At 43.4% G+C, this 15,874-nt stretch overlaps 1 protein-coding gene across 3 annotated transcripts in view; it reads right to left on the bottom strand.

Moving 5' to 3' along the window:
• Positions 1-15,874, bottom strand: part of FLNB (filamin B) — a 4,683,119-nt gene that overhangs the window by 3,230,603 nt on the left and 1,436,642 nt on the right. The gene's annotated exons all lie outside the window — the stretch shown is intronic.

Raw genomic sequence — 15,874 nt, 5'->3', positions numbered from 1 at the left:
ACCCATCCCACTTAGTTCACTCTTCCATAGTTTTCTGTGTTTCGGGCCTTAGGCCTTTTCCCACCCTCACAGTTCCTGTCAGATTTTTCCCTTAGGTGTGTGTGTGTTGTGTCACTGTTAATAATAACTAATTATTTACTCTTAATAATAATTTAGTTATTAGTATCTTTTTTGGTCTGATTGTTGTGTGTTTTAGGTCAGACATGTCTAAAGATACTAGGGTCTCAGGTTTCAAGAAGTGTGACTCGTGCTGTCAGAAGATGTCTCTGACAGACGGTCACACTTCTTGTATTTATTGCCTGGGACCCATACACCTGCAGGACTCCTGTGCTATTTGTCATTTCTTCAGCCAGAGAGTCCTGCAGGAACGTAGAAATAAGTTGATCCTCAGGGGTCTTCTTAAACCTGAGAGCTCCCCGGCCAAGGTCGGCTCTGGGAAGCCCTCCAAGCCTCCCAAGACCCAGGCTTCGGTGTCCAAATACTCTGACTAACTCTGTATAAATCCAAAAAAACTTTACCTGAGCTGGTAAAAAGAGACCTCTTCGCGAAGCGGCAAACGAGATCTGAGGTAGTCACGCCTTGCATCATGGGATATAGGGTTGCCTCGAGCTGGTAAAATTAGCTCTCGAGCTTAGCAAGTGCTGAGTCGGAGCCGAGGATCGGCTCCGAACCCATCCAGCAAGAATGAAGGCGAGTTTGACAACTTAACATTTCAATGCCTCCCTCCTCCTACTGTGGCAAAGCACTCATTACCACAAGCTCTCCTGTGCCCGCACAACATGGAGTGGAGCACTGAGGGCCTTGCCAGTTGGGTGATATCCCAAGGGAGAAAAAAAAAATAGCAAGATGGGAGGCTGCCATAGCAATGGAATTAACTTGTATAAAAGTTCTCCCTCTCTTGCAACAAACAGATGGCTGCCAGTTGGAAGTGGAAGAGCCATCATTGAAAATAGAGGCTAGAAATTAAAGAATTTCATGGGCTGGTGCTGAAAAGGAATCAAGGTGATGAAAGGAGGCCCAATGAACGAATCTCTTCCATTTACTCGTGTAACGTTTTTGAGTAGATGGTTTATGAGACGCCAAAAGTATGTGTTTAACTGGGGAAGAGAGCATATTGTGCCTGGCCACTAATGGAATTGGAGAAACCAAGCTGTCCGCTTGAGAGTTATAACGGCTGGGTGACTGATGCAGTCAGGTGTGACAGGAGGTCCAGAATTGGATCCAGAATCCATGGTCTTTGTACCAGATGAGGCCATGGGAAGGGAAAGAAATCTGCCAGGGACAAAAGGGGGCAATGAGGATGACTTTGCTCTTCAACTTGGCTGCTTTCTGTAGAAATTTGTGAATTGGGGGGGGGGTTGGAAAAAAGGTGTAAAGGAAACTAGGTGGCCAATTGTGGAGAAGAGTATCCCTCAATAATTCCCTTTCTGAGGGGAAGAGGGCAAAGTAGCTGCTGCATTTGTTGTTCAGAGGGGAGACAAGAAGGTTGCAGCAAGGCTGGCCCAAAAATGGGAAAATCCTTTCCGACACTTTTGGGTTGAGGGACCACTTGTGAGGTAGAAAGATGAAAGTACAGTTTTGTACCTACCATAAATGTAGATGTCCGAACTGGATAGCATCTGCAGTCATAACAACTGGGTTGTCCTGTCGTCAGGCAGCCCTGCAGTCGGCCGGATTCCAAAGTCCGGGTCCGGCTTCGGCTGATGTCGCACTCCACCCGACGTCATCTCTGTTGGTCTTCGGGTATAAAAGCATCAGCCGACGCCATTTTCCTCAGTGTTTCTTGCCCCAGATGCCAGTAGCCCTCTTGCAGGCTAAAATTTGGATAGATGCCAATGTTTCCAAATAGATAGAGGTAAACACAACAATAAGCATGTATGTACATATATACAAACAAATACACCATAAAAGACTCCCCCCCAACAGTTAGCTATTAGGAGGGTAAACACCCTAGGAGTACCACAGAGGGGAAGGAGGGAGGGTAATCCTGACTGCAGATGCTATCCAGTTCGGACATCTACATTTATGGTAGGTACAAAACTGTACTATGTCCTTCATGGATGCATCTGCAGTCATAACAACTGGGTAGAATACCATAGCCAACTAGGGGAGGAGGATAAAAGTAGATTATGGTGTGTTTAGGATCCCTTGCAGTACAGCAGTGGCAAACCCTGCTCGGGATCTGGAATATAGAGGCAAATTATAATGCTTGGCAAATGTATGCACGGAGGTCCAAGTAGCCGCCTCAATAATGTCTTTGGTTGCCACTCCTCGTAAGAAGGCTGTGGTAGTGGCTGTTGCCCTTGTAGAATGAGGTCTTATGTTCTGTGGAATTGGTTTTCCATGGAAGGAGTAACATAATCGTATGCAATTTCCTATCCATTTGGAGATTGTCTGTTTGGAAATAGCTTTTCCTTCCCTGCCTGTTGCATAGGCTACAAAAAGTTGGTCAGTCTTTCTGCTATTTTTTGTTCTGTCCAAGTAGTAGCGTAGCTGTCTATGTACATCCAAGGTATGCAGTATTCTTTCCCCTCTGTTTTGTGGGTTGGGAAAGAAGGTAGGTAGGTGGATTGCCTGGTTTAAAGACACTCTGGATACCACCTTGAGCATAAATGTAGGATTAGTCCTCATGGACACTCTATCTTGGTGGAAGATTAGGAAGGGTTGCACTGCCATTAAGGCCTGAAGTTCTGAAACCCTCCTTGCTGAAGTAATTGCCAGTAGGAAAGCAGTTTTCCATGACAGGTGTTGTAGGTCTGCTGTTGCTGCTGGTTCAAAGGGTGATAGTGTCAACTTTTCTAGCACAAAGTTTAAATCCCAAGCTGGTAATGGTGGTTTCCTTGGAGGTTTTACATTCTTGATTCCTCTGAGGAACTGCCTGAGCAAAGGGTGCGAAAAACAGGTGGATCAAAGCTGTATTCTGCTGAAATAGCTGATGCATGTATCTTGATGGAGGAGTAGGACAGGCCTGAATGAAGAAGTTCGCCAGATACTCCAGAATGTTAGGCATATCTATGTTTGACACATCTTTTCCTCTTTCCGTACTCCAAATGACAAACCTTTTCCATTTTCCAGCATAGTTCCTTCTTGTTGAAGGTCTGCGTGCTTCAAGAATAATGTCTTTAACTCTCTGGGAAAGTTCTGGATTAGCTGCTGCTATGTGATGTTCCATGCAGTCAGTTGCAACGTTTTTAGGTTTGGATGTATGATGCTGTACTTGTTCTGAGTTAACATCAAAGGCATCAGGGGTATTGGCCACATATTCTTCCGAGACATGCTCCTCAGTAGTGGGTACCAGTGTTGTCTTGGCCAGTTTGGAGCTATCAGGATTATCCTTGGACGTTCTTCCTTGATTTTTAGTAGTACCTTGTGTATCAAAGGAAGAGGTGGGAATGCATATGCTGTTAGGCCTTTCCAGTTGAAGGAGAGCGAGTCCACTTTCCATGCTAGTGGGTGGAATGTCCTTGTGCAGAATGTTTCGAGCTGGTGATTGAGAGGTGATGCGAATAGGTCTATCTGTGGCATTCCCCATTTCTTTGAGATGGTCTTGAAGATGTCCGGGTGCAGCTTCCATTCGTGGGCATCCGGTGGTTCTGCTTAATATGTCTGCTAGAGTATTGTCTTTCCCGGTACAAATATTGCCTGTAACTGGATGTTGTAGCTGAGTGCCAGGGTCCACAGCTCCAAGGTCATTCTGCATAGGGGTATGAATGAGTGCCTCCCTGTTTGTTGATGTACCACATGACTGTGGTGTTGTCTGTCCTTATCATCAACTGGCCCTCTTTGAGAAATGGTTTGAACTTTTGGATTGCCAGTTTTACTGCCAGCATTTCTTTTAGATTGATGTGCAGGTGAAGTTGATCCTGTGTCCACAATCCTTGCACGCATTTGTCCAGCATGTGGGCCCCCCATCCTAGGTCTGAAGCGTCTGTTGTGATGGTCTGGCTTGCTTGACATCTGCGAAAGGGTAGGCCTGGGTTTGACTGGCATGCCTGAGCCCACCATAGGAACTCCTGTTTTAAGCATGGAATTAGTGGGATTTCTGCTTCTAGACTGTGTCTGTGTTGGGACCATAAATTCTTTAGGTACCACTGTAGTTTCCTCATATGTAGTCTGGCAAATGGAACCAAGATTATGCATGATGCCATGAAGCCCAAGGCCTGCAGTACTTTTCTTGCTGTTAACTTGTTCAGTTTTGTTAGTGCCAAGAAGTAAAGAGGAAGTTCTTTTGTTTTTCTGTAGTCAGGAATGCCATTTGTTTTACTGTGTCCAATTCAGCCCAAGAATGTCCTTGTTTGGGATGGTATCAGTCTTGACTTTTGTAAATTGACTGTGTATCCCAGTGCTTGTAGCAAGTAAATGACCCTTTGTAAATCTGTTGTCAGCTTGCTTTTGTTGTCCCCTTGTAGCAGGCAGTCGTCCAGGTATGGGTAAATTTGAATTCCCTGTAGTCTGCAATGGGCGATTACTGATGCCAGGCATTTTGTGAATACTCTGGGCGCAGTAGATAAGCCAAAGGGCAATGCTGAGAATGGATCAGAGCACTATCAATTCTGCAGATTGGTCGAATGGGGACGTGCAGGTATGCCTCCTTGAGATCTAGAGTTACCAGCCAAGACTCCTTGCCCAGCATGGGAAGAAGTTGCTGTAGGGTCAGCATTTTGAATTTTGGGACAATGATGTATGTATTTAAGGTGGACAGGTCGAGAATTGGTCTCCAACTTTTTTCCTTTCTTGGAACTAGGAATAGTCTGGAGTAGAACCCCTTTCCTTGCTCTGCTGTTGGCACTCTTTCCACAGCTCTCATGTTTGCTAACTCCATTATCTGGCGTAGAGCCTCTGTTTTTTGATTTGGAGGTAGATTTGGCATTCCTCTTTTGACTGGTAAAGTGTGGAAGTGAAACCGGTAACCTCGATCTATGGTTTGTAAAATCCACTTGTCTTTTGTTATGTAGTGCCAGTTCTTTGAAAATAAGGTTAACTTTCCGCCTAGAGGAGCTGCTATTTGTTCCCTGGTAGGCGGATTTAGGGTTAAGTCACTGTGGTTGTGCTGATGTAGTGGCAGTGGCTGTGTCTGTGCCTCTGTTGTTACCTTGCCACTGTCGTCCTCTGTAGGCACCTCCTCTGGATTGGTTTCTGCCTCTGGAACGTCTATTCCTGCCCCTTTGAAATTTTGTGGAGTCAGGAAAGGACCAATTTTGGCAGGCCAGTTCCTGCTAAACCTTGGGGTTGAACCTGCAAGAAATCTTTAACAGTTTGAACAGATTTTGCCTTTTCTTCCATTTTCTTCATAACCTGCTGGGCAGGTGTACCAAACAAGCTTGTCTTGTCCATAGGAGCATCTAGCAACTTAGCTTTAACATGATCCGGTAAAGCTTGTTCCTTTAGCCATGCATGCCTTCTTATCACTGTGCCTGTCATGGCTGATCTAAATGAAGCCTCCAGTGCATCATAGCCACATTTTAAGGAATGGTTGCTAACCTGTTGTATGTTATTTACCATCTCTAATACATATTTCTTATCAAGGGATTCATCAGTGGTTAGGTTTTTAGTTAACTGATCAAGCATAAACTCTTGGTATTGTATCATGTGAAACTGACAGTTTAAAGTTCTAGCTGATAGAGTACCTGAAGTGTAGACCCTTTTACCCCATCTGTCTAATGACCTTGCTTCCCTTTCAGAAGGAATAGGGTTTTAGCTATGGTCGCGGCTACTGCCTTGGGACCCTGGGATATAGTTTCTGGGTCTGCAAGTGGGGCCTTGTAAAGGTGGTGATGAGTATCTGGCACCCTGTAAAATCTGTCTGGTTTGGCAGGGGCTGGGGTAAAGAATCTGGAGCGGAGCAAACATCATTGAAAGCATCATCCACCACAGAGAGAACAGGAGGTATAGCTAAGGGCCTGTGCTGTGGGAGGTGCAGAAAGGTCCTAAGTCTTTTTCTGGAGTCTGAAAAATCCTGTTGCTGCCATTGGAACTGTTCTCGCATGGCATGCAAGGTTTCCCCAAAGGAGAATTCTTCTGGTGGGGAAGCAGCTGGAATGGATTCTTCAGCATCAGAATCTTCAAAATTGGAGAAGGGAGCCTCTGGCTGGTCAGTTATGTCTGATTCATCAGCAGAATCATCAGAAGACACTGGCTCAGGGGGCTCTGCCCTAGGTCTCTTCTCTGGGGGCTGAGAGGCCCTGTCTGGGCGAGATTGAGATCCTCTAATTAAAGAAATTAAATCTTCTGCCAAAGTAAGCATTTGAGAACTAGAAGAGGGCCTGGATGTGGGGGGTTTAACAGGCACTGTTTTAGTAGTCTTGGCTGCTTTAGCCCTGGCGAAGGCCTTAATGGACATGGCTGCTGGAGGCCTAGCAGCACCACGTGCTGGGGTAGAGACATCCAAGGGAATGGTGTCTGATAAGTCAACCACCGTAGTTGGTAAAATTTCTGAGGTCGATTCAAGAGTTGTAGCAGGGGCCTCAGTTGTAGGAATAGGTTCAGCTGTACTTTGATCAGTTTTCTCGGTTTCGGCCGAAACCGAGACACTCGTGTTTGCTTAACCATGGTTTCGGCCGAAACCACGGACCGCGAGTGTCGGTCTTTATCTTTGCGTTTTTTGGTAGATTGGGTAGTCGGAGGATCCGACGGCATAATGTACGCAAAATCAGAACCGAAAAACTGTTCTGCAAACTCCGACCGACGCCTAAGCGTTCGGTTGAAAGAAGCACAGGCCGAACAGGCTGCTACGTCGTGGGCTGGGCCTAAACAAGGCAGACAGTAAGAGTGGAAATCTTTATGAGGTATTTGTTTCCCACAGGTTAAACAATTGTTAACTTTTTCTGACATCGGCTGAGGCAAGAAAGAGTCCCCAACGGGGTACTTATCTTTAGAAGTCTTCGAAGTAGTATTCGGTAGAAATAATCTCTGGATCCGACCGACCGGCACTTGCGAACAGCTTCTGCTTCGGGCGCCACGCGGCAAGAAAGACTGAGGAAAATGGCGTCGGCTGATGCTTTTATACCCGAAGACCAACAGAGATGACGTCGGGTGGAGTGCGACATCAGCCGAAGCCGGACCCGGACTTTGGAATCCGGCCGACTGCAGGGCTGCCTGACGACAGGACAACCCAGTTGTTATGACTGCAGATGCATCCATGAAGGACATCCTGCTCAATTTGTCTGCCATCACATTGGACTTCCCCTGAATACAGGGCTGGCCTTAGCTGATATGGCGCCCTAGGCGAAGTATTCCTCAGGTGCCCCTTAAGCCCCACCCACACCATACTCATGAAACACCCCTACGAGCCACGCCCACAGGTAGGTCACTCCCCAAAAAAGCCACTCCAGTCATTCACTCCCCAAGAAGGCCAGTGCTGTTACTTCTTTTAATTATTTAAAAGCATACAAGAATTGATACCTTGTAATGTAGTTTAAACTGCAAGTGAAGGTGGAAATTTCCTTAAATAAACCTGCTTTCATCTGTTTCTCCTTCACACATACTTTACTATAAACGTCATGTCTTCATAAAATAGAAGCCCATGTGCTTTGGGTCAAAGTGTTGCTTAGGTTAATCTAAACAGTTTAATTTACTCTGGAGTAGGCGAGCAAGCCTTACAGCTCAGTGAAAGTAGAATAGCAACCTCTCTCCTCCCTGTGTACAGAAGCTTAAGACAGAATAGCACAAACAGATAGCCATTTGCTAAACAATACAATCTCACAATGAAAACAGGCTTAGCATGAATGGTAAAATTCTCTTCCACTGAAACTGCATGAAAACCCATATTTATAGAAAATGCATCTGGTCAGTGGAGGATTAAGTTTACATTTGGGCTGTTTTCAAAACAGACTCCTTGCACACATTACGTCCATGCATACATGTATTTGTTCTTTGATTCAACTCCCTGATTGCATTAAATTGCATTAAAGTATATTCCCTATGTAATACAGCACCACTTGTTAAGAATGTTTTAATTTTGTAGTTTTAAACATTCTTTTAATAAGCAAAGAAAAAAAATGTATAAACCAATAATGACAAAACTACCCATTTCAGAAAATTTCAACCATAAAAGGCCACTCAGACTTTTGTCATTACAATCCACCAATACCACTCAATACAATCTCTGCAAAAGAGAAATCATCTGAACAATTCCACATTAAAGAAATCTGTAACTAATGAAGAGATTGCGATTGGCAAACAACTTTACATCTCAATGGTTCATTTACAAATTCAGTGCCTGTTGCCCTTGAAGAATTAATTGCCTATATTACAATAAAAAATTGGTAAACTGGTAATATTGCAATAGGAAATGACTAAAACTGACAAGTTCATAGTTGCTAGGCATCTCATACAAAGGATAACATACTTAGGAGTATAGAACCCTTATCCACACTTATAATGCACCAAATAATCAGCAATCAAATGGGCACTGCAATATCAATACTCCATCTACATGGTGTGGGAGCAGAATACATAGCCTTCTGCATCAAAGACAATTATGCTACTAACACTGCTTTCAAATTCTGCAGCACAGTGTATCATTTGATAAACAAAACAGTTAGTTTTACACTGAAAACTGACTTAGCATGAGAAGCAGTAAACTTTCTTCATTTGAAGCTCACAATTTCATGAGAATGAACTAAAACTCATAATCCCTTGAAAATGCACTGAAACTCAAACTCATTTCTGTCAGCAGTCTGCTAGTTGGTGTACAGCAGTGGTTCACAAACCTTTATGGACCTAGACACACTTCTGAAAACAGTAATTTTTCACAACCCACTACTCATGTCAGCATGTGTGCATGTGAAGCACTTATGGTCCTCCTTAAAGGAGGAGACGCTGCCACCAGTGAGTATTTTTTCGGGATTTAAAAGGGCCATGTAAACTATTCTCATACTTTAAATTATTAGCATAGCCAGATTATAGTCAAATGGGGCCCTAGGCAGTGAAACAGATTGTACCCCCCCCCCCCTGAATCGAGAAGTCTCCTCCCCAGCCATACCAGTGTTCCATTAATTGGCTAATGAACACTGTTCAAACCGATCAGTGTGAATACTGTTTTCTTATTTACTTCTACAATGATTACAGATATTGAAATAAAATGTGCAAACACCGATGGCTATTTACTAAACAATACAGTCTCACAACAAAAAGACTCAGCATGAGCAGTAAACTTCTCTGCCACTGAAACTCACATTCATTGAAACAGCATAGGTTCATAGGTTTATACTAGGCTATCTGCCCTAAGGCATTTATAAGCCTAGCCCAAAGTTATGTGGCTTACGCCACCCCTTATGTTAGAAATAATGTGCCCATTAGTTTGTTGTGCCTCTGTCCAGCAGTGACACAGAGATGATTCCCGGGGTAAACCTACGATCTCCCATCCACCGGTCAAGATTTCTCTTGAACAGAGCCAGTGAGGTGCTCTGCCTCACATGGACCGGGATTTTATTCCACAGCATGGGGAGTCTCTGGGTGATAAATCTATCCCTCCAGCACGTCCTATTTATATCCGTGCTAAGGTTTAAGTCACTTGCTCTAGTGGTTCTGGTGGATTTGGATTTTTTGAGGTGGAGCATGTCCATTAATTCCGGTTGGTCATGGCCTTGTATGTCAGGCACAGGTCACCTCTGAGCAGATGGTATGCAACTGAATAGAGTTGGAGTTTCTTCAGTCTGGCAGTATATGACAGGTTTTGGAGTCCCTTTATCCTTTTGGTGAGGAACTTTTGGGGTCTCTCCAATTGCTGCAGGTGTCGGGTGAGATACATCCCGAATGGGGCATTGTACTCGATCATTGGTCTGATAAGTGAAGAGTACAGGGGAACAATGACCTCACTTGATCTGGATGTGAATCCTTCATGATCAGATGGGCAATGTAGAAGGTCTTTTGAACCACTTTAGCAACGTGAGTGTCAAACGAGAGGCCACTGTCAACCTGGGTACCCAGGTCCCTGATAACCTCTTCTGTGCTTAGTGGGTTGCCACCTATATGGTAGCTTGGGGTTACCTTGTTTTTCCCGAAGGGTATGACTATACACTTTTTTGCGTTTAACTTCAGGCCATGGCTCTGGCACCAGCTATCAGTTTCCGTGAGACCCCTCTGAAGGATGTCTGTGTCCGATGTACTATCCACTATGGCACCCAGTGTGCAGTCATCCGCAAACTTTGTCAGCCATAGTCCTCCTATGTTTGCCTGTACTTCTGAGAAGTAGATGCCGAACAATAGGGGGCCAAGGACTGAGCCCTGTGGGACACCACTTGTAACCGGCTTGGAGTCTGACATGGCTCCAGCAACTCTAACCCTGTGGGTTCTGTCCTTTAGCCAGTTTGCAACCCATCTTGTGACATATGAGTTTACATTTAAGGTGGTAAGTTTCTCTATGATACCCGAGTGGGGTATTGTGTCAAAAGCTTTTGCAAGGTCAAGGTAGGCTGTATGGACTGCCTTTCCCTCATCAATGGCCTTGGTAACTGTTTTGAAGAAGTCGACCAAGTTCAAAAGGCAAGATCTGCCCTTGACAAAGCCAAACTGGGTTGGGTCCAAGGTCTGCAAGTTCCCTATGTCCTTGTTTATGAGTTCCATTATGATCCTCTCCATAGCTTTGCAGACCAGGCTTGTTAAGCTTATGGGGCGGTAATTACCAGGGTCCGTAGAGGCACCGCCTTTGTGGAGTGGGACCACAGTTGCCGTACGCCACTCCTTGGGCACATATCCTGTGGTAAGGCTAAGATTAAACAGCTGCCTTATGTGCGGGTTTAGTTCTTCATTGAGTTCATGTAGCACACAGCCGGGGACACCATCCGGTCCCATTGATGCTGTGTTTTTAGCTTTAGAGAGAGCAGCTTTCACCTGCGCATTTGAGATGTCTGGGAGGCTACACTCTGTTGGGATAGTTATCTCTCCTTTTGGAGGGGAGAGGGGGGTGAAGTTTGCGCTGAGCCTGTCTGCCAGTATGTTGCCAATGTCTGTGGGTTCAGTGATTTTTGTATCATTTTGGACTAATTCTGAGCATATCTGGGAGTTTCCACCCAGGTTTCTGACATAGCTGAAGAAGGCCTTATGATTGTCTTTTGAATCTATGGCAATTTTTTTTCTCAAAGTTGGCCTTGGATGATTTTATGAGGGATTGTAGTTTCTTGCTAGTACTGATCAAAGATGCCTTCCCTTTTTGGGATTTTGCTCCATCATGTAATAGCTTTCTCCTCTTATTGTAAAGTTTGTTTATGGCTGGGGTCCACCAGACTGGACGTTTGCCCTTGGTGGAAAGAGTCTTGGTTTTATTTGGGATTGCCTGATCCATGCAGTCCTGAAGGTGTTCATAGAAGGCATTTGTAAGGGCTTCCGCAGCTTGGGTTGTGGTTTCCATTGGCTCGGGGGCCTTGAAGGATACCACACCTGTCTTGAGTAGTGTGAAGTTTGCTTTAGAGAAGTTCTTCACTGTGGTCTTTTTTGTTTGGGGTGGGGGCGGGATGTGGATTTCTAGTGAGATTAGTTTATGATCTGATCTACATTCAAATAAAATGCACATGACCAGTGCAGAGGGCTATTTTCAAACCATAGGTCTCTTGGACACATTTTTATGGCCATGCATACATGTATGTGTTCTTTGATTCACCTTCCTGATTGTATTAAATTATATTCCTTGTATAACACAGCACCACTTGTTAGTGTGTTTTACATTTATAGCTTTGAACATTTTTCCAGTAAGCAATGGAACAAAATGTATAACCCAATAATGACAAACTACTCACTTCAGAACATTTTAACCACACACACACACACACACACACACACACACACACACACACACACACACACACACACACACACTACATTACACTCTGTTTTATAAGTCAACATTAGGTCTTATTTTCTACTATCAAGCCCCTTACTTCTGGAGCTTGCTACCTTTGTGAATTTGAGAATGCTCATTTGAGTGGTTTCAAGCAAGTATTACAAACATAGCTTTCTGAAATGGCTTTGATGGTGTGGGATGATGACATGTTGCCATTGCTTTAAAATTTTTAGTGTTTTCTATAAAACACCTAAATAAACTATTACTGTCAGTCACATAACTGTCTAGCAGTCAGAGAACTTACCAGCTAGAACTACTCGACTACCTATCTTTATCACAGTTTACTGACGTACACAAAATATTGCAGAAGCCAGACAACTGTCCTACCATAAAAAATATCATACAACTCTTTTCCCTTACAAGACAAATATCTGCTCGCCATAAAGAATTCTTAAATTCTGCAGGAGACTCCATATACTCAAACAAAATTTCAAAAATGTAGAACTCCATTCCTCTAGCACTAAAAACTGAAAAACATGGAAAGTACTTTAAAAATAAAAAGTATTTTAAAAAAACTTAAATGTCACCAGACTGAAAAAATGGATATGTTCCTGCATCTCACCAGCCTGACTGCCATTAACACCAACACATTTTAGCTCTTCGCATCTCTATGAAGTCATAGTTTATTCTGTGAAGCACGAAGTCTGTCTGGTAATTTTGCTTCTTTTCTCTGTGTTCACACTTGCTGAATGACTACATGTGGGGCACTAGCCAGGCCTCATTATACAACAGCAAAGCATTTTAGGTGCTAAAAATATTGTTTTTATGCAGATGCGAAGACATTTACGCAGTGGCTCCAATACTACAACACTTTACACAGTCAGCCTTGGATTAAAGTAGGTCATCTACAATATCTAGTTGGCAGTACATATTTACAGGGAGCAAAGATCTCCTGTGGCTGCAATTAGCTTGGAAATACAGGCAGCCTGTAACTAATGTTGTGATGTCTATACAGAATCATGCTCTGTCAAAAAATAAAACAAATAAATGCTCTGTGTCCAAGGGATGCCTCCTATCATGTCATATGGGGCAGGTTACAGCTCTAAAAATTTCGGCAAGCAAAAGCATTTCATCTCTACATAAGAAAAAAGTACAGTGCAACAGTTGTCTGGAATAAGGTGCAATATCAAACTCCATGCAAACCTCTCATCCTCTAAGACCAAGAAGTCTGGACAAAGCCATATATAATGAGGGGGCAAAGCCCCGAAATAGGGACAATTTATAAATATTGTTCTTACAAACTTAGAAAGTTGATAGAATAACAGATTTTGCATTAGCATGAATTTTCTGAAGAGTATGAAGTCTGTAACTTAAACCTCTGTCATCATTTCCTGACTTCAGTCGTCAGTGATTTGCCAGAAAACCAACTGTTTTTTGAGGAGCAGACCAAAAATATGAGGCAAAGCTTTGGACATTCTGCGAAAATCTGTACAGTTGAGAGGTACAACAGTTCCTACTTCAACAGGTTGCAAAAATGTACATCAGGTCAACATACTGCAAACATAACTTTTGCAATTCACTGTATCTTACAAGGGAAAATACAATTAATAAAAATACGATTGCTGCAATGTACTGTTTCTATTTTAAGTGCATAAAAACAATAACTTACAAGACATTGTTTGCCTTTGTTTTAGGCAGCTCCTTCCCCATAACCGATCCAAATTAATGCTATACAATTGCTTACTAACATGCCTTTGGTTCTGTAAAACATTAGTAAAGCATATACAAGTGAGTGAAAAATTAATTCCAAAAAGGCACCCGGTGGTAGTCTTTACAGCATTTGGTAAAATTCTCATCACTTTGCATGTCATGTTAATTCTGGAGCTGTGCTGACAGCTCCAACTAAGTTATCATATGCATCAGTTACACACCAACTAATCAAATATGTATTCCCCAAGCAATATACAGACTCATAAACATGTAATAGCATTTATTACCTCTCAGCACAGCTTGTTCTTCGGGGTCAGTATGATAGCTCTTAATGTCTTACTTCCGGAATTGGATCCAAAACCATAAAGCAATCAAGGGCAACAGCCACACATTAAGAACACTTTTTAAATATTGTTATTAATCTGGAAAATTGACAAGACAGGAGAATGTGAATTGGGCTTGGCATGTGTTTTCAAAAGTAAAACAACTCTACAAATGTAGCGATTGCCATTAAGTGTAATCAACCCCCTTTTCTCCACAAATGGCCAGATGCAGAATGTACAGACTAAAGTTTTGAGATAAAGTAGGAGGCATTTCACAGCTACCGAATCAACACGCACGATGCATTTAAGTTGTAAACATGTTTTTTATTTATAAAGGAACAACGTTCTGTACTCCGTAGCTGCTGGATCTGGGCTACTGACAGTAACTTAGCCTAGCAATAACTGCATCTGCATGACTCAGTAACCCTAACTTTCCAGAGTACTGCTTGGAGCAGCTCTAACTTTCCCAAGTACTGCTTGGAGCACTCCCATATAATGTAGAATGTGACATTAAAATGACAATGACCACCACTTCAAAAGTTTTTTTGTAAGGTAACTTCAGGATCCCACTCCGGCTGGAAAAACACGATGGAGTCGCACTACAGCAGTTTGCTTCTGCATAGCAAACACGCATGCACATTCATGTCCCTCCTTACAGCAGACTCTCGTACAAAGAAGTAAAGTTTTTTTTTGTTGGTTTGTTTTTTAAACTGTCCTGGCCAACCTGCAGCTGTAAGTGGGAGGGCGCTCACCCCCCCTCCCCCATGGTTCCGGTTTCCGGTTACACTTTAACTGGGCGCAGAGTACAGCGCACACTTTCTTATTTAAAATAAATACACTCATAAGTAAAAACTGCACCCTTTAAGAGGCTGGCCTTTACGGCACTCTAGGTGGTCGCCTAGTTCGCCTATGCCTAAGGCCGGCCGTGCCTGAATATGTGTTGTGATCAGAAAGCAGTTGGATGAGAGTGCCCACTGCCATACTCTGAGGGCTTCTCGGCATAAGGGGTAAGATCTGCTCCCCCATCTGTTGACATACCAGACCACTGACATGTTGAGTGTCTGAATTGCAATCATCCCTAGAGGTAGTCAGTCTTGAAATGCTTGCAACGCTAATAGCACTGCTCTCATCTCTAGCACATTTATGTGCAGATTGGTGTCTGATGAGGACAAAGTGCCTTGGACTGTCTTTCACTGGCAATGCCCCCCCCCCCCTAAACTGGGAACTGTCCGTGGTTATGGTGGCCTTTGGCTGAGGGAGAATGAATGGGCATCCTTTTAGAACCTGGCTTGAATTAATCCACCACAGAATATCTCATTTGCATATGTTGGTGATCAATATCGGCAGTGAAAATGGATGATGAAGGAATGACCATTGTACTGGAAATAGCCACTGTAATATTCTCATATGATACCTAGGGAAGCAACAGTCACGGCGGCTGCCATTGATTTTAATGCTTGAAGAACTAGTCGTGCTGGAACTCTGTTTCTTCATAACAGAGTATGGACTTGAGTCTGGGAAGTTTCTAATCGAGACGGAGGGAGTGAGGCTAAGCAGGTTTTTGTGTCTAACACCAGTCCTATAAAGGTTAGATTTTCTGTAGGTACCAGCAAGGATTTGTCGAAGTTGATTCTGATGCCTAGATGGTGGTGGCGTAACTGTAGAACCTTTTATTTTGCTGTTAGTAGTAATTGCCTGGTAGTGGTGGAAATGAGCCAGTTGTCAAAGTACAGAAAAACCCAGAATCATTGCAGTCTTAAGTAAGCTGCTACTACTTGTCAGGTATTTGGTGAACACCTTGAGGGCTGTGGTGAGACCAAAGGGCAGAACTCTGAATGGGTAACAACTGGCTCTCAGCCAGAAGCGAAGGAATCTTGTGGAACACCTGTCCATCTTTATATGGTGGATGCTATAGAACTTTCTACAGAATGCCCACAGGAAGTGGAAAACAAAGGATGTGCCCTCCAGTCTGGAAGAAAATGAACTAAGGGAAGAGTAGCATGATTTAATGGACATAGATACATACATTAAAATCAATGAAAGAAATAGACGGCAGAAGGTC

Source organism: Protopterus annectens, chromosome 7.part1 (assembly GCF_019279795.1).
Source record: "Protopterus annectens isolate FY-2018-M chromosome 7.part1, PAN1.0, whole genome shotgun sequence".
NCBI classification, from domain to species: Eukaryota; Metazoa; Chordata; order Ceratodontiformes; family Protopteridae; genus Protopterus; species Protopterus annectens.
This window is presented reverse-complemented; position numbering and strand designations above follow the sequence as displayed.